Raw genomic sequence first — 22,757 nt, forward strand, 5'->3', positions numbered from 1 at the left:
CTCCGATATGTGTGGCCTAAACTTCACAGTATGAAATTCCGGTGGGCCTACGCAGCCACTGTCCAGCCCCTCTGGTCGATACCTTAAGTTGTGCAGTAGCACCTCCCATTAGCACCGGCAGACAGTTTGGTTTGTTAGTGCTTATCTGTGCTTGACTCTGTTGCTTTGTTTAAGACTATTGATCTGTGGCTACTTCTGTTGTGTTATGTTATGCTGTGTTTATTTGGATAGCACACCATCACCCACGAGGGTATCCTGGCGCTGATCTGATGTGTGTGCCTAGTTTTGCTTATGGTAGGTTGGTTAATTGAAAAGCCAGGTCTTCAACATTTTGCCAAATTCAAGAAGAGAGGAGGAGGCTCTGATGTGGGGTGGGAGTTCATTACACGCTTTGGGGTCGATCTAAGAGAACGCCTGTCCTCCTGATTTGGTTATGTGTATGTGTGGGATATGTTCAAGTAGGAGTCCTACGGAGTGTAGGTGTCTGGGTTGTTGGTGGAAGGAGATGCAACTGTTCAGGTTGGTGGGGCCTGAGTTGTGGAGTACCTGAATGTGTATGTGTGAGGAGTTTGAATTGAGCATGTTTGCGTAGCAGTAGTCCATTTAGTTCTCTGAGGTGTAGTGTGATGTGTCTCTGTGACTACCTCTGTTTCTTTAGTGGACTGTAAAAGTCTGTTTAGGTGTCTGGTTTGTGAACGTCTCATTGTCATTTCATATACCTGTTTATTTTTGACTGAGCACATACTCATTTGTCTTGTCATTAGGTTCTGATAACCGGTGTTAATTCCTACCCGACTCAGTGGTACTCATTTTATTGACCATGAAAGGCTTTGTGTGACCTGTTACAATTTGAATCTGTGACTTTCAGTGTACACACTGGTCTCTAAAATTCATGTGGTATTTTGATGAGCTATCTTAATTCTCTATAATTATGGTTATACGGTGTTTTCTTCGGAGGACTTCATTTTTTTTGTTCTTCAAGCTCATCTATAAGCTACAGTAACACGTTTTTTCTATGGTATTAAATGTATACTTCATTTTAAAAGTCCTGCTTGCACATCTGAACGAGCTCTCTCTTATGATAGCTGAAAGAACTATGATGCTAGCAATTTTGACTCAAAGCTTTGCAGACTTTCATTTGGTAAAACAGGAGCAAAAGCATCCTCAAGATCGTCTTTTCAGATACAACCTCATCTATATTCCGCAGTAACTTCCCTGATGAAATGTTAAACCCCAATGCAGTGCTGGGCGGTGTAAGGCAGAAGGAGACCTCCTAAAACATCAGCATGCAAGCTGAAATCAGTCCTTAGCCCTCGATCTTTTCCGCCTGCAATAACAATGGAGACTGTAATGGTGAGATGAGACTCAACCTTCTTTGCAACATCAATAAATGTGTGATACCAACAGAGGATATGACAATATCTGGAGATAAACATGCTTTTTAGGTCTCGCCTACGCAGCGCGCATGCCCTGCATAGGAGGGCCTTTAGCCGTGCTCTGCTCATTTTCAAACACACACTTGTGCTTGTGGTGGCATCCACATTGTGGGAGCGAGCAACGGCGCACATGCTAATTGCCCTCTGCTCGCTCCCGCAAGGCGGATGCCGCCACAAGCACGAGTGTGCTTCAAAACAGCTGCTGCCTGTTCCCTTCTCAACTGCTTGTCTTTCAAGCGCAAGCTTGTTTACATTCAGCGGCACGCGTCATCGTTCCTGGTTTCGTTTCTTTAGATGTGCTCTGGGCCGGCATCTTTTCGTAGGTAGACCCGCTTCATTGCACTTCTGCTCCAGCGCTGGCCCGTCTCTGCAGCAAGCAGTCAGCCTCTCCCGTTGCTGTGTCGCTAGATGGTGCCCATGGGCTCTCACTGCGTAGGCTTCTGCTTGTTTTTAATTGTATATAGCGTTAACTCGACATGAAGGTATTGGAGCGCTTTAAATGAGCTCCAGTGACGTTACACGAGGACATATTCATTTTCTCGTAGGCACATGGAGATTAACGGAAGTGCGCAGAATCACAGAATGTTAAGCCGAGGACAACATTGGAACCTGGGGCTCCCGACTCTCTCAAACATTCACATAGCCAATAGGTCTCGCCTTTACGACCTTACAAATGTTTCGCCATACAACAGTTCATAATATTGCACCAAGGATATTAAACTGCATAACTAAATACTTATAAGGCCCCAAAGTAAAACCTATTGCCATATACAAGAAGACCTGATAAGTGTTTAGTTATCCAGCACAATATCCTTAGTGCAACAACATCAAGTGTTGTATCGCTAAAAACTTATAAGGTCCCAAAGGCGAGACCTATTTGCTATGCCAATGCTTGTTTTAATCTGTCACTCAGGCCCTTTCTTCAGTATGTTTTTCCCATTCTGCTTCAGCTGAAAAGGTATTTTCTTGTTGAAGATGTTAAAATAGAGAATGACCGTAGTGGTTTCATTGATCTTTTTCACCTATAGGAGAAATTGCACAGAAAGTTGATGTGCAATTGAATCTCGTTCCCACAAACCGATGGCATCATTGTGGATCACACACTTCCATCACTGAACTTTCTGCATGGTTTCTGAATAGATGGACTAGGATCATTCAAATGTGACCCCCGCAATGTCTGCGTATTCTCAAGCAGGCCATGAATAAAGCCACAAGAGTTTCCTATTTTTTCCATGTGGAATAGAATATTGATCTTGGAACCTGCCAGCAAAAGACAACATTTCCTTACATTCTTTAATGAGCCTGACCTTAGTTATAATTTTTATCTAAAGTTCACCTTCAAGCGGTTTTACCTTAGAGAAAATGTCTGTGTTGGACCTCATTTTGGGGGTGAGGTTGAGGGGCATTAACACAGGGCAGACAAGATCTACTGGACAGAGTCGTAGTGGTGGAGGTAATTTGCCACTTGTGTCCTAGGGTCCATCCTACTGTGGCTCCACAGACTGGACTAAAATACAACGCTTTCCACACTTGGCTATCAGGGTAGTGAGGATCTGCTTATCTGTAGCCACCTCCCCTGCAACCATCCAACACATACACAAACCTGTTCCAGCGCTACTTCTAGCGACTGAGTCCCTCTACCTGTCCCTCCTCTGGCATTGGCCCCTCTCCTCCTGCTCAGTGGTGTCATCTCAGAGCCGTCTCTACTGAAAGCAGACATAGGACCCTAAAAATGTTGCCTTCAAAAAGTAATAAATTACTGGTGTTAAGAGACTAAATTTAGGCAGACAAAATCAAGATATTCTATAACCCTCACTCAGAGCTACAGGTCTCACCTATGTGAAATCTATTGGCTTTGTCAGTATAAAACAGAAACGCTCAGCATTGTCCACGTCATAGTGCTTTTTGTTGCTTTACGCCATGTTGCACAGCAGCCCGTGCTGCTGTGAAATATTGTAATTACATTTATATAACGCTTACAACCCAAGATAAGGAAATTACATTTAAGTTTCACGTCCGCGTAAGCAAACTGAATATAATGGGTTTTGCATAAATTACATAAAAAGCCGGTGAACAAAACTGAATACATAGCGTAATGTTAGACCTCCGTCCACACTGTGCATTAAAACACTATGCAGCACAATCCAGGATAAAGTGATAGTGTGCACATTTATATTTACTTATTTATTTGCAGTTTTGCATTTCGAGTCTGACCAGAGGGTATTACAGCGCAATTCCGGAGCATCAGAGTAGTTTGCATCGTTTTTAGGCACGGATAGATTGTGATTTGCCCAGAATTTAATGAAGTTGAACCGAGGCCTGGACTTAAGCCTTATTTATCAGTTGCAAAGTCTACAGCTTTAGCCACAAAGGTCAAGCAGTTATTTGGTTCTCTTTGTTTTTTTCACATATGTAACAATTTACTCGATCTGCCCGCCACGAGAAACAGTGTGCTACTGTAAACATACGAAGGGGACAGCCTTGGTTATTTTTAGCCATACCTAAATAATGTCAGTTTATGATGTACTATCCACTTTTGTTTACGTTTGTGGACTGTAAAGCGCTGCACTAATGGTTTCCCTGACACCTCCTTCAAGTAATAAACATTCCACAGCGACTACATATTGACACCATTTTAGCAACAAAAAAAAGAAAATTACCCATAGTCAGTGAGCACTATACCTGCTGTGAGTCAAAATCACCCCTCCCAAGACGTTCGACCCCTTACACTGACTTCCCTTGAAAAACTGCCCGCCCTTCAAGCGCCACGAAGTTTAGGGTGGCATATGGGTGAGCTCCGATGGCCTTGTCTTCTCAGCTGGCCATGTGGAAACCACAAGAGTGCCCACAGTTTTTATCATGTCTACATTGATTTGTGCAGACTGCATGTATTGGAATAAGAATTATTAATGCCCACTCCACCTACTAATTGCAGGGTCTCTTGACAACAGAATGTACCAGAATGGGAAAAATTATGATCTACCTCCGAAGGTTTCACAACGTCCCTGGAATAGTAGGCTAGATGTGACATTTTCGTGGCAATGGATGTGTTCATAGGCAAATAAGCCCTATTTCACAAGCCCTATGTCTAAAAACAGCCTAGGGGGCAGGGGTGTGTGGAGAGGTCAAAGGGGGTCAAGGAACATGAGGGTGGAAAACACAATAGAGAGCGTGGGAGGGTGTATGAAACGGGAAGGATGAAACAATGTTAGAAAAAAGGAATATTTAAAACGACAGAGCAGAGAGAGTGCAAAGTGGGTTTAAAAATAATGGAGAGCGGTAGGGGGAGTGAATGAGAGGGACTGCAAATGCATACACTTTAAAAGAGTGCAAGCTGAATAATAAATAAAAAAAAGTTTAGAGCGCCAGTGAAAGGACACTGGTCACAGGAAGCTGTATTTGGTCCACACTCCATGGCAGGGACGAAGACTGGAAGCCAGGAAGAACCCGGATGCGCTGACCAATAGGAAGCAAGAAAACAATAGTGACATGGGAGCCAATCAATGGTAAGTAATAGGCATGCTTTAAACCCCTTTTAAGATTTTATTTTTTTATTACAAGAGATTTCGCAAGCACAGCACAAGCTCTGTGTAGGCAAAACCTAAAAAGCTATTGTGACAATAAGACTTAACAGGCAGTAAATCGCTGTAAAATCATTTCCCTTACTCTGAAGTCTTTCACTAACCTTTTTTCTTTTTTTTCAATGCCCTACAAATCATTTAAGTACCTTTTTATAAACAAAATACAGCATATACTGTGCTCTGTATCTGTAAGTCTCATAGGAGGTACTGTGGCAGGCATCTTATAAGATGCCAGCTCTTCATTACCAGTTTCATTTTGAGAAAGTCTCAGGGTCTGACGGTTTACACCATGTAAGAAAGATCAAGCCCTCAGGCTTTGACAATGAGAGGTTACTGGCAATCATTGCTTCTGTAGCACCCACTATCATGTATATTTGTAAAGCGCATGGGTATCCTGGCGCCTCATTAACCAAGCTCTGCATTTGGGTATATTTTCCTGCGGATTGAAAATATCAGTTCTCACCCTCTTACTAAAAAGGCATTCTTACATCCTGGAGACCTTGTTGTGTGTTTCATGCATGGCTCATTGTCTGTTTTCTTATGTTAACCTGATTGTGCATGCTATAGACCACTTTAATTTTGCACATGTTACTACATAGTGCGCTTGTTATTGTGCCACGTTGTATTGTTACCCAGCACCTGCACATGTTTTCGTGTTTTATTCCTTTTCTGGGATTTAGTCTGAACACATTAGACGAGGTCAAACAACAATGCCCCTTGTTATTTGCTCTGGTTAGACCCTAGCAAGTAGACGTAAAAAGAGAATGGAACACACGTCTTGTCATATAACAGAGGACAAGAGTTCTGAAAAAACATGATGACCGAAGGTCCTGAATCAAGGGTGTCATTTCAGCTTCGATGTAGAACATACACCTATGTATGCTTAGGTACGGCATCCACCACTATTCCCAGAGATCCCCTGTATATAATTATTTAACTTCAGTAGAAAGGGGGGAGTTTAGGCTAATCTGGCTTTGAACATGACAGGGCTTTTTATGATATATGGTCTAATAACCATGCTAACGATATTTTTAGTATGCATTTGTTTTCTAATTGCGGTGCAAATACTGCGACTTGGAGCACATAAGTTTGAATAAATATTCTAAACTTCCTTTGTGTTTCATGTTTATCTTATTGTAGACAAGTATGAGTGAGTGTGAAACAGTGTGTCCTGTTAGCATGATCCCTGATTGGGTCGAGAGTGTTGTTTTCTGTAGCGCCACCTCACTTGTTTTTCTGGAAAGGTTAGGATGGCAAGTGCAGCACTATAGATAGCAGGACTCTGGCTCCTAGATACTGAGGTGGTTTGGTGACTGAGTCTCTACATGCTGACATTCTATGGTTCTAAGCATAGTTCTGTTTATGAGCAGAATGCCTGCAACATGGCGCCGCCAACGTTTTGGTCAAGGTACTTATTTGTGGGACACCTGAGTAGTGCTTGTGCTTGACCATAATACCATCGCACCTTTTACCGGAGATGTTTGAGATACTAGGAGTTAATCCTCTACAGTTTTTAGGGATCACCTAGCTCTGTTGGTTTTTAAGCTTGAATATTAAAGGTTCCAGCCCTGTTTGTTTTACACTTTGAATCCATTTCTAATTACTTATGGCGCTGCGCATTGCTATTACGGCCAACTGCTGACCGGTGCGTGGTCTGTGCACATTTAACACAACATGGGCTCCCTAATGCGGGAGTTCCTCTAAGCTTTGTAGTAGAAGCAGACTCTTCTTTCCTCTTTGGAGTTTTTTATTCTTGTGTCACATTTCCTGCTGTGGATGTTAACACTAACACTTTTCATGAATACACTACACCACCAGCATCTGCTGCATATAGACCCTATGCACTTGTCGAAATTCCTCTTACAGTCTGGGAACACCAGACTTGCAATAATGGCGCCCTTCCCATGTCCCTGGAACAGTTCGAATGGGTCCGCTCAGTGATGAGGGTGCTACTTTGGTGGCATTGGATGGGTATACACTATACCCTGATTTAGGGAATCTAAATCTGGTACAAACCTGTGGTTTGTACAATGTCCTTGTCGTCTTATGGAGGCCCCTAATGTGTTTTTTTTGCATACCTTATTACCTGGTCCAGCTAGACGTGGCCTGCAAGGGCAAGCCCAGTTGCCTGCTGCACCTGTTATTAGTCCTACAATTGTTCATTCAGTTACGAGCAAAAGAACCACCAATCATCAGGAAATTCCGTTTTGGGTTGCCCAAAAATTTATCAACTCCAAGCTGTGTTTCCCCTTACGGGACCCCAAGACAAACACAGAATTTTGACCAAGTGCTTACCCAGTAGACGGGTTCCCACTCTTGGAGACTGTAACATCTTGGGGGACTATTTTTGCCTCAGTCTATACTCTTTGTCATGGATCTCCCTCGATGGTCTTTCTACAGAACGTCCTCAAACAGATACAGAATGAACATTGGGCAGGTCCTGCCCTAGATTTGGGGATAAAACTAATGGGTAATTTTCCATTAGTCTCCAAAATGATTCTTTCTAATGTTAAAGGTGAAGCTGCATCTCTGGGTATTCGCCAGCGGTTGCTGACCACGAACGTGAGTTGCCTATAATTATTACTAATGTTCATATATCACTTGGACGCAATCATTTGGGAACCAGACCTTCAGTAGCACCACTTAGCAAACCTAGCACTGACAAGGATGCCAGACCAGCCTGTGAGTTTGCTAAAAAAAAAAAAAAAATGGGATGAATCTGAACAGCAAAAGAAAGGTAAAAACCTTATGTTGGTTCTCCACCCCTGGAGTCCTCTGAGAGACGGTACAATTTTTGCGCACTAACATCAAGACTCCACACAGGTTGCAGTTTCCTGATACACGTTCCCCTAGTTTCTTTCAGGAATCATCTGACCAGCAGTACTACAGAGGAGGGCGATGTGAACGCAGACAAGAAAGTATGTGAAACTGCTCGTCTGATGTGAAGATAAAGAAGGAAGACCAGGCTCCTCAATATAAAGCCCTGTTTCAGAAAAAGAAAGTGGCGGCATTGACTGCTAAATATGCCCCAGACTGTGAGAACCATGCTCCTGAACAGGAGTTTGGTGGTGACTCTCCTTGAGTCACCATAGTATGTTGAAATCTCCAGGAGTTTTTGGTAGCAAGAGCAACTGATGCATTTGTTACAGTCAAAACCGCAGATACATGCATAGCCACTCCAGACATATTATGTCATTAAGATATTCAAATTAAATGTGACGTTCAATGCACCATTAAAACGATATTCCTGGACAACTTAACTGCGTCTAATGACAGCCTTTTGGTAGAGGTCTATTGGCCCCCAGCATTTGTACTCGCATCCCCCCAAGGGGAGGATGTGCTAATTCCTTCCTTTTCTCACCTTGTCCCTGATTTAGGCCAATTAAGCTTAAACATCCCAATCGGCCCTTGCACTTTACCCCAATCATGTAGGTTGGGATAAAGATTCCCCTTATCGTGTTATTCCTATACGGTCTACACCACAGGCACAACCACAATATCCTACTAAAGCGGATGCGAAAGTGCCTGTTAAAGAAATTCTCTCCTAATTGGAGTACCAGGGAGTACTTGAACACTGTCTCTCAGATGAATAACACTCCTTTTTCTGTTTTCGAAACCGGATCATTCCTAGCACATGGTCTTAGATTATAGACATTTGAATAGTCATACACACACTTGTGTAGTGCAAACTACGCTCAGTACAGCACTCATTAACAATGTAGTCTGTAAAAAACACAAAACCACCATGGACCTTTCCAACGGTTTCTTCAGTCACAGTTTGGCTCCTGAGAGCTAAGACTAGTCCGCTTTCAGCACTTTGGGTTTCAAAATGTGCTATGCACGACTTTTTATGGGCTACAAGAACACCCTAGGAGTTTTTGTGGCCCGAATGGTATAAATTCTTATGACATTGACCCTGACGCTCTGTCCAATGTAGACAATATCTATTTGACTGACGATTAATTAAATCCCCACTTTGCCAGAGTAGAACGCATAATTTTGGGATTTGCTAAACTTGGCTACAAGTTCAACTTTAAAAAGTCTTCTAAAGCTTTTCTAAATGTCCTAGTCTTAGAATATAAACATACACATGAGGGAAAAGTCTTGCCCCACACTTTTTGGAGAAATGTGTGCAATTGCAACTTCCAAACACACTTGAAAAATTGCAGTCCCTGCTAGGATTTTTGTATTTCGGCAGAACATACATAATTGAATATGCACATCGCAATAAACCTATTTGTGCATTAATACGCCCTGATTTTTCCACTTCATGTTGAACATCAGAACACACAGATGCACTCCTGTCTTTTCAGTCTAACTTACTTGAAACATGCCACTTGCATACCTGTGTCAATACCACGAATCTGGTCATTTGTATTTTACCAGGTGAAATTGGATTTACATATATCACCTTTAACGAGGGCGATTCAATGCCGATTGCATAGAAAATATGAATTGCTTCCACTGAGAAAATACTGGCTGCCATGCAGATGGCCATCCTTAAAGAACAGCACTTGCTCAAGAGAAGCTCATTGTTGTTGTTACTCCTCTGCCAGCCTTAGAAGATGTTACCAAAGCTAGCGTTCCAAATGCTACAGCCCTGCATTCTCAATGGATTTAGTCGGCAACATCCGTGACAGCTGTTGATGTAGACATCTGCTTTGACCCTTCTTTGCAGATACAAGAATTTCTACAGTATGAGCATGTTTTCCCTTTGCCATCTACTGTTTTACCTCTTGATCAGTATAAAAGTATTATTTATACTGATGGGTCAGCTCAACCTGCTATAGGTTCTAAGCTGCAATATTTAACTGCATACGCCATCATTTTTGGTTGTATGTTTGATGGCGTTTTCCACCCTCAAACAACTTGCACACATTCTCTGGCAGACTGCACTGCACGGTTGGCTAAACTGAAGGCTTTGCTTCTTGCACTAGAAAATAAGGATCCAGAATTCTCCAGGCTTATTTTGTGCGATTTGTGTTACTGTGTGCAGTCCTTTAATGACGATCTACATTATTGGCAACAAAATGGATTAAAAGGGTAGCACAGTCAAGCATAAACTGCTTTGGCTTAAAATGGCAGACCTAAAGGCTCATTTGTCACAAACTCATGTAATACATTCACTGAGTCATCAGTGTGTGGGAGCAAATGCTGTAGGGAATTGACTGACTGATAAAGCAGTCAAATCTGCAGTGGCCACAACTAAAATGGAAGAAGTTACATGCTCTAAAACACGTATAGATAACAAAATATTGGCAGCCGTGAGTGCCAGTAAGAACGGCGGTCCTTTGCCAAAGGGTTTTCCTTCTAAATACTCTTATCATTTAAATGACCAGAATGTTTCTTTCGTTACTAATCCTGGAGTTGGCAATCGCTTAATTACCAACCAAGACGGCAGGCAAGCTTTGGTTGTAGCAGCACATGAACCTTATTGGTGGCAAAGCTTATACCAACAGGTCAAGAAACATGTCCTATGTTGTGACATCTTGTCTACAGATTAAAAGCTCCACTTTGGTTATCCACCCCAGGCACACCTCTTAATTTCCAACAAGCATTTTGGCTGTATTTACCTGGACCATTGTGGTCCACTAATTTCAGATACTGCGGTTGAGTTGCAGTTGATTCTTGCTCTAGATTCCTCTGGGTTTGGCCACAGCGCTCGGCTGACGCTCAATCTGTTATTAAAGACGTCCAAGTCTTTCTTGATACATATGCATGTAGTGCATTCCATTCGTACCAGAGTCCAGCTTTCGCTTCTAAAGCATACTGTGAGTCGATGACGTCCTTGTTGTTACAGTTGCATTATTCTTCTCCATACAGCCTAGAGGGCTATTCTTTTGTGGAAAGAATGAACCATGACTTGAAGCAGTCCATAATGGCCAGAGTATTAGGTACTGGTCCTGGTTGCGTGACCCATCTCTATGGGGTTCAACAAGCTCTTAATAATCTCCCTAAAATATCTCTGGGTGAGAGGACCTCATACGAAGTGCTTTTTGACATCAATATGTATGTTCCAGACCTTGATGGTCGAGACATTGTGGCGGCTGCTGCAGTCTTTGACGTAGATAACCATTGTTCTGTCTTCCAGGACCTACAAAAGGTCTCTGATGTTAAATCAAGCAAATACTTGCCCGCGTCTCTCTCCGAGTGCAGCCAACACACACCAACTTCCAGCTCGCTTCTAAAAGTTGGAGATCTGGTTCGGGAGTAGGTGGTGATTAAAAAGGAGTTTCATCCATCCTACCATGCTCCTGTCCCGGTCCTTGGCTTACAAGGTACAAGAACTCCCTGGTTTTAAGGACAAATGCTTTGTCTCCATTGAACCTTTCAAACTACACAATGTGGCCATTTCTATATAGTATGCTACAAGGTGCTCGTTCTCCTCCACAAGACTTTCATATGCTGCCCGTGAGCACCACTGATGCTGATTCTCCCAAGCTTGGAGGGGCGAGGCGGAGTCCTCCGCCGACAACATGACCGAAGAGTTAACTGTTTCTACTATTGCTTCTTCTACAGCTGATGTTCTATATACTGACCCACCATGGTAAATCCCTCTGTGTGAAATTTTCCAAGTCCTACTACTGAATCCCAACCTCCAGTGTTTCTGCTTAGTACCTACGGGTGCTATATGGATCAAGATCAATCTTCTTCAGATAGTTCTTCTGTTCTACATCCCCCTCCGGCACAGATTTGTGTTTTTATTTAATGGTTCAAACACACTTATATAGCCCCACCTTGGATATATATGTCTGGATCATACGCTCTTTGTTTGTTCCTATGGATTGGATTAGTGACTGTTCTTTTCCTATTGATCAATGGCCACTACCTCCCGGAACGTTTGGCTACGGAACTGGTCAACAGGTGTGTCCCCCCTTCCCCCCATTCTTCTTCACATAAACCAAAAAGATACTTGTACCTCATCAATATATCAGCCATTCCAGTGACTGATGGGATTGTTGGAGATAAAATTCTTTTCAGTTTATTCGGCTTACATAGACCCTGTTGATACCATATGTGTTCAAAGTTTAAATGGATGATGTAATAGTACTGGGGTTAAATTAAGACAATCAGGGTGTCGAATCTGTAAATTCAGTGCTTAAGTATCATACTATTTGTGAATCAGAAGACCTATACCTTAATTCTGCTAACTATGCTGATATTTTCTGTTATCACCATTATGGATATCGCTTCCTACACAGAGCCAGTAGTCAACATCCACATTTTAATTATACACATGTGAACATTGTCCCACTCCTCCACAAGGGAGTTCCAAAAAGCATAGAGACAAGTTGACATATTTTACAGGATATGACACTTTAGACCCCACATCATATTATTTCAAATTAGTTCCTCCCCTACCAAAAAAAAGAAATGCTTACACAGATCAAGTTAATATATACAACTGCATTGTTTGACCAGTTAGCCCTTAAAGGCTATAATTTCTGGTAAAATACAATTGATTTGAAGTCAATTTAGTGAACAAAATCTTGTCAGGTCCAAGGAATGGAAACCTCATTTCGAGCCTGCTTATTTCCCACACAAATGACCTTCTTGAATAACACCATCCAGCAGAGTACGTGTGTGGGTTTGGCAAAAATTAAAGAAATTAATGCCCAAACAATTCCCTCTATTGCCCATTTTGATAACTTGCAAAGTTTGAGAAATTACTCTGAAGAACAACTAAATAGCATGCTTTTAGGTCCTATTGGGTGGTTGCTGTGGCCAGTAGACACTATTAGCTATTATGCTAATTTTCTCAATTCTATGCTTAGGTTCAAATCAAGCAGACCCGAACCCCAATACTTTTAATCACAACATTCTGATACTGCTACTACATATTCGGTGGGAAAACTGTGTCAACAATGGTTGGAACATTCCACACTGTTTGCAATGAAAGAGCATCTTTCTCGCATGTCCGAAGACATGAATTTAGTTGTTTTTTTTAATCCCAAATCCCCACATTCCACAGATTTATTTATGGTACCTATAATGAAATTTGGAAATGATCCCAAATAGAAGCTGCTACACGTTTAAGACAAATTGACCAATATAATTTGTATAAAGTGCTTGCTGTTGTTGATAGTATGAATAAGTTGTCTTCTCGTATTTACAATTTAAATACTATTGTATAGCTATGCAAAGTGATATGTCAACAATGTATCATGGTCAAAGTCAGCTTAGATCTATTATGCAAATGAGCTAAATGCTGCAAATACTTACAAATGGGCACATACCATGGTACGATTTGAATTGCAATGATTTATTCCTGCCTTTTAATATAACATGCAAACAAAAACTGATGGCGATGAAAGACGCAACTTACACAATGTTGCCTTCGGGAAAATTGGAACTACTTCCATATACTATAACCTTTGGCTTTGTGGTTGATACAAAGTGTTATTTCTTTACCTATCAACATTTCAGTTTACCGCTTGCATACAACATTTTCTATTGGTAGATATGAACCCCTTGAAAGCAGCTTCATTCATAAATTATGGTCACTTCCCTTTACATATTGTTGTGAATGGGCTAGTATGAAAGATTTCCTTACTAGAGAAGAATGCGACTCTTCAGTCGTTTGAAAACACATTAATCCATGGCACATGTAATACTTCAGCGCCAAATTTTGACTGTTATTTAAAAGGAATACCTGTTCCTGCAATATTCCACTTATAACAGTCCTTTCAAATGGGAGTTAATTAATGCTCAGTGATCAGGATTGATGCATTGCGAGCTGGAGTTCCCTATATTTTCTCTGTTTCCCAGCTTTTCACTTGTTGTAGCACCGTCTTGTTTCCCCCCTCCTTATAGGATTTTAGATAGCTCGTTGTGGCCTTCCATTTGAACTTTGAAGGCAGATTTCAACAAGCTAAGCAGATTCAAAGCATTATTGTTTCAACATGAGGTAGCTCTCACATCTGCCTCTGAAAACGTCGAATTGCAGGTGACTAGAACTATTAGTGAAATACAGTCATTTTTAAACACAAACCTTCTCCTGTATTTCGGTGAATTAGTGCATCAAATCTTTAATGCCTCTACTACGGCCGGTCTAAGTCAATTTCTTTAAGTTGGCTCCGGCCTTGTCAGTTTGTTCCAAACTGTCTTTGGAATAATACCGGCTTTTATTCATGCCATCTTTTCCAGTGTATTTGGAGGAATTCCGGTGCTGTTATTTCTCATTTGCAGCATTCTCATCCTATTTCTGCTACCCCGCAATGGATGTTCCCTTTGCGGGTCCTCTAGAACTACAACCGCTCCAACACTATCGTGTGCATATTCTTCAGATTTTAGGAATCTTTCTACTGGAAGAATTGGATCTTGATTGGTCCTTAACATTCCGGCCTGCCTGTTTTACCTGCGTACAACTCATGTTCCACTGTCTCTAGTGCCCCTTTGAATGGGCACTGGATATTTGCCTGGCCTCGCAGACACACGCTGCCTTGGGCATTGAACTGCTAACAAGTCTCTTAATGATCCATTTTCAGGACTGTCCCTTGGGTTTGCGACTTTTCTACAATGCGAGGTTTGAGACATATGTGTATCAGCACTTGAATCACGGAATACAGGCTATACAAACACTGATACAGGTTGCCCAGAAATTATTTCAGCATCGGCTAGAAGCGAGGATCATGCCTGTTCTTTGGAACTTGGGTCCTTAATCAATCATCCTTTGCTGGATCAGACTCCATTATGGAGTCCCTGGCTTTTGAAATGGCGAGTGACGCAATGCATTCCTCTGAAGCACCATTATTGGCCAATTTTTTTCAAATTGACACTTCTTTTTGATCTTCAGAATATTTTTTTTTATAAGTTATGCTTTGAGTTTATTTTATTATCACGTTCATATAATTTAGCACTTTCTATTGTATTATCCTGACCAATTGGAGGGTGTTGTGTGTTTCTTGCATGGCCCATTTTCACATTTCCTATATTGGCCCTAATTGTGCACGTTATAGGCCGCTTTTATTTGGCAGACGTTACTACATAGTGCTGTTGTTATTGTGCCACGTTGCATTTTCACACAGAATCTGCACATGTCCTTGTGTTTTATTCCTATTCTGGGATTTAGTCTGAACGCAGTAGACAAGGTCAAACATCAATGCCCTTTGTTATTCACTCTGGTCAGACTCTAGCACCTACACATAATAAGAGAATGCAGCTGTTGTTTGTGAATACATGTCTTGTCATATAACTGAGGACAGGGGTTCTGAAAAAAACACACAGAGCGAAGGTCCTGAAGCAAGGGTGCCACGTCACTTGCGATGCAGAACATCCACCTAAATATGCTACGATACGGAGTCCGCCACTAATCGAAGATTATCTATCTATCTATCTATCTATCTATCTATCTATCTATCTATCTATCTATCTATCTATATATCTATATAATTTATTCAACTTCAGTTGAAAGGGGGTAGGTTTAGGCTAATCTGTCTTGTAACATGACAGGGCTTTTTATGATGTATGGTCTGATAGCCATGCTAATGATATTTGAAATATGCATTTGTTTTTTAATTGTGACGCAAATACTGCGTCTCAGAGCACAATAGTTTTAATAAATATTATAAATTCCTTTGTGTCTTTGTCGTGGACAAGTACAATTGAGAGGAAGGATGAGTCTGGTTACCATGGTCCCTGGGAGGGCCGAGAGTGAGGTTTGCTCTAGGGTGCCAACTCGCTAGTTTCTCTGGAAAGTTTAGGAGGGCAAGTGAGGCACTCTAGCTAGCCGGACTCTGGCTCATAGTTACCGATGTGATTTGGTACATGGTCCCTGTGTTCTGACATTCAAAGGCCCCAAGCATAGTTCTATTCCGGAGCAGAATCCCTGCAACAACCTAAAACATCATTGCCCCATCTAGTTGGCTTGCCATGGCTGTCTATAATTTTAGAGACAGATGGTCTCTTAATTATAGAAGCACCCGTATACATTCCAGCTCTTATACAGCTACCAGTTGGGCATCAAACCTCAATATGCAACAGAAGCTGTGCTTGTTGCACTAATGGATGACATGCTAGCAACCACAGACATGGTAAACAATCTCTTCTCATTATCTCCGATCTGTCAACCCCAATTGATACAATTGACTACAAACATGTTAACCAGTTGTCATCTGTTGCTCATATTTGACGACATGCACCAAGATGATTCCAGTCGTTTTTGATATGAAGAAGGAACTAAATGTGTCAAGTGTGACCCATTATAATCACTAGTGATTAAGGTGGAATGTGAAGTTCCTTTCTTCATCAAACTACTTTTCAGAATTCTTAATTCCAGCAATCTGCATTACCACTCCTACACTGATGACAAGCAAATGTATTTGCGATCCAGGCGACCACAGCTTAGCCTTTTGTTTTAAGTGCAAATTAAGTTGGACCTTTCAGTTCGAATTTTCAGTAGTTACAATTACAGCTTCATTATTTGTTTCTCAGCAACATCACTCCCATTTGTTAAGCAGGTCCTGCAAAAGCGTGTAACAGTAACAGAAAAAACTGAAGAAAAGACAGCAGAACCACTTTCACTGAAGTTTCTTCTCCTGTCCTCGTGATTCTCCCTCTCAATTTGCATATCAGGTTGATTCATAAGCTAACCTTGCTCAATCTGTTACAGATCTTTCTTTAATCCTCACTCCTCTTGTAAAGTATGCACAGAACCCTCTGATAGTTTCTGTTTTACTGAATAAGTTTTATGCAATGAAATCTGAATGAAAAGAGGTGGCCTTGGGCCTACAATAGTGGCTCGATGGGGCTCCTTTTGGGTGACAATCTTAAACTAAGGGAGTTGAAGTCATTACCAGCTTCCTTCAGGCTGTTTGGCCTACCAATATATTTTTTCAAACAAGAATAAAACCCAGGGATCATCTGGAAAGCTGATCTGAATCTTGATGCACTAATGGCTCAGCAGTTAATTTGTTGAAGCAGATCAAACATACTACCCCTTTAGTGATTAGAAACCCCATTGGATAATTGTTGGAGCACTCATAAATTCAAAGCTTGACTGCTGCAGTGCTCTGCTATGGACTACTTCCCTAGTACCAAATCGTTGTTCTTCAAAATGAGCTTTGTCTTGATTCTCAACAGCAAGAAGACGGAAAGGATTTCAAGGGGCATTAGAGCCTTAAACTGGTTACCAGCTAAAGATCAGATCTCCTTTAAGATTCTTTGCTTAACTTATACATGTCATAAGAATTCTCTGTACGTGGCCCAAGGAAAAAAACACCCTTCCACATCTGAAATTAAGACATACCAAAATATAAAATTAATAGAATAAGACCAGAAAGCCAAACTGCTCTCTCTGCTAACATATCCATTGCAATATGTTGATGTGTCAATAGATCCAAACCCAAAAATGACAGCTCCACCTTTACCTGCTATTTACTTACTCTGTCCATGATCTGATACCAGCCTGGGTATCATGGGATTATATGTGATTATGCAGTTACTCAGCAGCTAACCTTACAAAGCTTTTAACAAATAAGAATGTTTGAGATCGGTCAGTAGCTTGAAGGTAACAATGGACCCTCTGAGTAATCTTAAAAGATGTAGTTATAAAGAAGAATATGAGTTCCTTTTCTGTGTTCATTATGAAAACCAGTTCCCTTTCCCACTTCCAGGTAAATGTACTGTTAATGGACCATCCCTTATTGTCATATTTCTCTGGCTCAGCTCAGGATCAGAGCCCAGGCCTTTTGTCACCCTGGTATGCCAAGTTAATTACCTTTCTCTCCAGCAGCAGGAACAATCAATCAATCAATCAATCAGTGAATTGTAAGCACGCTACTCACCCGTGAGGGTCTCAAGGGGCCGAGAGGGGTGGGGGTGCGCAGATCCGTTCAGCCGATTAGCCAGGTCTTGAGGGACTTCCTGAAGGTGTTCAGGGAGGGGGCAATTCTGATGTCTGCCGGTAGCTCATTCCAGGTTCTGGCTGCAATGTGGGAGAACGATCTTCCACCCGCTCTGGCTCGGAGGATGTGAAGGGTTTCAGCCAGTGCAAGGATGGCAGATCGGAGTTTTCTTTTCGGTACGTGGAAGTTTATTCTGTCGTTGAGGTATTTGGGTCAGTTGTTGTGTAGGCATTTGTAGGTGTGAGTGAGGACTTTGGAGGTGATTCTCATCTCCACGGGGAGCCAGTGGAGTCTCTGCAGGTGTTGGCTGATGTGTTCGTTCTGGGGGATGCCGAGGACGAGTCTGACTGCGGTGTTCTGTATTGTCTGAAGTTTGTGGAGAAGGGACTTGTTGATGCCGGCGTAGAGAGCGTTTCCGTAGTCCAGTCTGCTGGTGATGAGTGAGTGGGTGGCTGTCTTCCTTGACTCCGGGGGGAATCTATTTGAAGGTCTTTCGAACGATGTGGAGGGTGTTGAAGCAGCTGGAGGTGACGGCATTGACCTGTCGGTTCATGGTGAGTGCTGAGTTGAGTACGATGCAGAGGTTTTTGGCGTGGTCTAAGGGGTTAGGTGACCGTCCGAGGGCGGTGGGCCACCAGGTATTGTCCCATGCTGACGGGATGGTTCAGAGGACGAGGACTTCTGTCTTCTTGGCGTTGAGTTTTAGGCAGCTGTTGGTCATCCAGACTGCGACGTCTTGCATTCCTTTCTGGAAGTTCAGCTTTGCGGTGGTGGGGTCTCTGGTGAGGGAGAGGATGAGCTGGGTGTCGTCTGCGTAGGATACATTGTTGAGGTCGTGTTGTCAGACGATGGCTGCGAGGGGGGCCATGAAGATGTTGAAGAGGGTCGGGCTCAGTGATGGACTCCGCAGGTGATTTCCGTGGGGGCGGAGAGGAAGGGTGGTAGTCTGATCCTTTGACTTCTTCCGGTGAGGAACGATCGGATCCAGCCCAGGGCGGTCCCTTGTATGCCCGCTTTGTGTATTGTATTGTATATAACATTTACAGAGCGCGACAAACACCCTACGGGTACCCTGGCGCTGAAGATACGTGAACATAGACCAGCAGGGAGCAAGAAAGATAGAGCCTAAGATGAATATTACTCAGAGACGACAGAATCAATTTCTGGGGAACAGCCATGTTTTGATCCTTTTCCTGAACAGGGACAAGGTACTACATTGTCTGATTTCGAGTGGAAGTTCATTCCAGATTTTCTCTGCGGCAAAACTAAAGGATCTTCCTCCCAGTCTGGCCCTGTAGAATCTGGGTACCTTTGCCAGACAGGCGGAAGAGGAACGGAGGCTCCGGGTAGGAGTGTACCAAACCAGTTTCTTCTGTAGTGGCTTAGGACTGAGTCCATTCAGCGCCCTAAACCCAATACAAAGGGATTTAAAATGTATTCTTTGCTGCACAGGGAGCCAGTGTAGCTCGGCTAGACACATTGAGGCAGAAAAATCTCGAGGTCTGGATATGGCTAGTTTCGCTGCTGTGTTCAGAACACGTTGCAGTCTCTGCATTAGATATTTGGGGGACTGCAACAGTAAGGCGTTACAATAATTAAGTTTGCTTAAGATAACGCCTTGAATAATCAAGGCTCTGGCCGAGACTGGAAGCAATGGGAGGATCTTTCTTAAAGCTATCATAAGGCCGAAACAGCACCCCACCGTCTTATTCACTTGCGTCTCCAATGACAAGTTGGCATTGAACATAACTCCCAAATTTCACACTGTCTTGGACGGCGCCAAGGAAGTACATGTGCCAAGAGGCCAAAAGTTGGAAGGCAGAGGAACTTTCCCAAACGCGCAGTGTTATCCGAATTAAATTGTAAAGAGTTTTCGTAGCCACTGCGCAGTGTCGTGCATGCATGCATGCATGAAAATCCTCCAGGACATTGGGTTGGGTTCCATCAAGAGATAGAATGATCTGGGTGTCATCAGCATAGTTTACCAATTTCACATTATGGGCCCGAAAGGTACTAATCAATGGGCTCAGATAGATGTTGAATAAAATTGGGCTGATGGCAGATCCTTGTGGAACCCCATGACAGATGTGAAGGCTGACTGGAACGGTTGAAGAGCCACTGCCTGACACCTGCCAGATAGATATGATCGGAACCAATCCAAGGCAGTGCCCACTAATCCCACCTCCTCTAGATGGGTTAGCAGAATATCGTGGTTGACCGTGTCGAAAGCGGTGGACAGGTCAAGCAAAATAAGTATTGCTGATTGTTCCCTGTCTACCAACTGACGCAGATCGTCCATCACGGTCACCAAGGCCGACTCAGTTCCGTGTTCTGGACGGAAACCAAATTGTACATCTGCCAGGCAGCTAGTGCGTTCTAACAATACTGACAGAGATTTGCTAACCAGACGTTCGAGAAGGGAGGAGAGAGATGGGCCGGTAATTACCCGGGCAGGTTGGGTTAAGAGTGGCCTTCTTCAAGAGTGGCCTTCTTCAAGAGTGGCCTTCTTCAAGAGTGGCGTAACTACGGCCTGTTTCCAGCCAGATGGTACCACTCCACTGGAAATTGATTGATTACAAATCTGTTGGAGCCTGGGAAAAAGTTCTAAGGCAAATTCCTTCCAAATTTTGTGTGGAAGGGGGTCCAGCAGGGAGCCCGAGGAGACACCCAGGGCGAGCCTGCTAAATTTCACCTCCGAAAGGGGCTTAAGATGGTCCAGGAGACTCAGTTTACCAGTCCCTTCACTAGTCTGTATACCTACATAGGGCACCCCGTCTGCACTATCAATTGAGGTTACTACTCTATGAATCATGCCTTCTACCCTCCCGGAGGGAGCCCAGTGATGATAGTACTGATTTTTTTCGTCAAAAAAGGTTGCTAAACTATCGCAGAGGTCTTGAGTAGGCTGAATCTCTTTTTGTGAGCCCTGAGGATTAGTGAGGTCCTCAACTAATTTAAAGATGCATTTGGACTCATTCGGCGAGTTCAGAATGATCTCTGCGAAATATTCCAGTTTAGCGGCAGAAATTTCTTTTTTGTGGAGAGATATAGCCACTTTCCAGGCAAGCTTATGCTCGTCTGCATAGTGCTTTCTCCACTTTCTTTTTGCCTGTTTACCTTTTGATTTCAAGGATTTAAGTTTTTCGTTGAACCCCCTAGCGGAGGGTCTACCTCTATTTTTGCAGCATTTAAGAGGGGCAATTTGATTAACAGTTGCAGTAATATGAGTACAGAGGTCCGTATAGTTCTCCTCCACTGACCTATGTACATCAAAATCCCCTTTAGATATTACAATAAAACAATCACATATTGTGAGCTTCAATAAATGTTTATTAACCATTGTTTGCATTGTCCTACCCCTTGTTTTCTCTACGGACACAAATGAACAGATATGAGAGCAGCGTGTCGGTGCCTGTCACATATAGGGAGTTAAAATTAACCTGTGCTAAAGAGCCAGGTTTTTACAGCTTTCCTAAATAGTGGCTCTGAATCAATTTGGCGAAGATAGTTTGGCAAAGAGTTCCATAGCTTGGTGGCCCCTACCGTGAAAGATCTGCTACCTAGCCTGGCCTTAAAAAATCGCGCAGTACACAACAGATTTTGAGAATTGAACCTCAGTGAACAGTTTGGCTTATATCGACATAGCCGTTGTTTCAGGTACCTAGAACATTTACCATGAATTGTCCGGTATGCCATAGTCAAAGCCTTAACCTCGATCCTTCTTGCTACCGGTAGCCAGTGGAGCTCTTTGATATGCGGAGAGATCTGGCAGAATGGTACGTGCCTAATTAATCTCGCAGCCGCATTCTGTACCATCTGCAGTCTTCTAACGAGGTACATAGGCAGGCCTAAGTAAAGGTCGTTTGCATAGTCCAGCCTAGATGTCACCGTGGCATGGATTATGACCCTGCGGCAATCCTCCGGTAGCAAATGTAAGAATTTTCGCTGATTTCTCAGTTTGCTGAAACATGCGGCTGTCACCTGCTGAATTTGGGCTGAGAAATAGAGGTCTGCTTCCCACTTCACTCCTAAATGATTTGCTGTGGCCGCTGGCGTGGGAGGTAAACCCAATTCAGCCGGCCACCACATATCGGCTGCTGGCTGCGAGTCCTTGCCGAAGGACAACACTTCAGTTTTCTCAGCATTAAGTTTGAGTTTATTGTTGTTCATCCATTGGGCAATGTCTTTCAGACATCCCTTAAAGTTCTTGAAGGAGTCTTCCGACTGATCTTTAAAGGAGAACACCAGCTGGGTATCGTCGGCGTATGATATCTCCTTCACTTTCCAGTTGGCTATCAGTTTCTTGAAACCCCAACTATGCTCTCTTCCATATTTGAGGGTTTGGTAAGTGTTCCTATGACCCGCAAATCTCAATTTAGGAGTCTGAGCACATGCTTGTAGATTTGTGGGAGATTCTACGACCACCAGTCGATGGGGTATGATAGTCTGGCCCAGTTTCTACAAACTGTAGGAAGTGTGACGGAGTCCTGTTCCCACTCAGTTTCCCTATCGCCCGACTACAAATATGAGTTGTGACAGAATAGCTTGGTATCTTGACTTAATGCCACCATGCTTACTACACTATGTAAATATTAGGACTATATTGTACCACTTTGGTATTAAATCTATTGGACTAAAAGTATGAAACCATCTTCAGACATATTCTACATTAGTGTGTAGAATCTTGACCAGTGTTTCCCATGTGAATGTACAAAATATGGTGAGAGTGTTAGGCTGGTCCAGCTGGGAATACCTAATCATAAACCAACATTATGAAGGAGTGAGAAGCTATGTTAGAATAGAACCCTCAGCCTCCCAAGCTGTTTGAAATAACAACCCTATAGAGGGTTAACCTATTTTAGGAATCCCGTTTGTTCTTTGAGACAGTTGCGTGG

The 22,757-nt window shown here is 42.7% G+C and overlaps 1 protein-coding gene across 9 annotated transcripts in view; it reads left to right on the plus strand.

Annotated features, from left to right (window-relative positions):
• Positions 1 to 22,757, plus strand: part of DNMT3A (DNA methyltransferase 3 alpha) — a 1,939,932-nt gene that overhangs the window by 1,142,060 nt on the left and 775,115 nt on the right. The window lies entirely within an intron of this gene.

The sequence above is a fragment of the Triturus cristatus genome, chromosome 6 (genome assembly GCF_964204655.1).
Source record: "Triturus cristatus chromosome 6, aTriCri1.1, whole genome shotgun sequence".
Taxonomy (NCBI): Eukaryota; Metazoa; Chordata; class Amphibia; order Caudata; family Salamandridae; genus Triturus; species Triturus cristatus.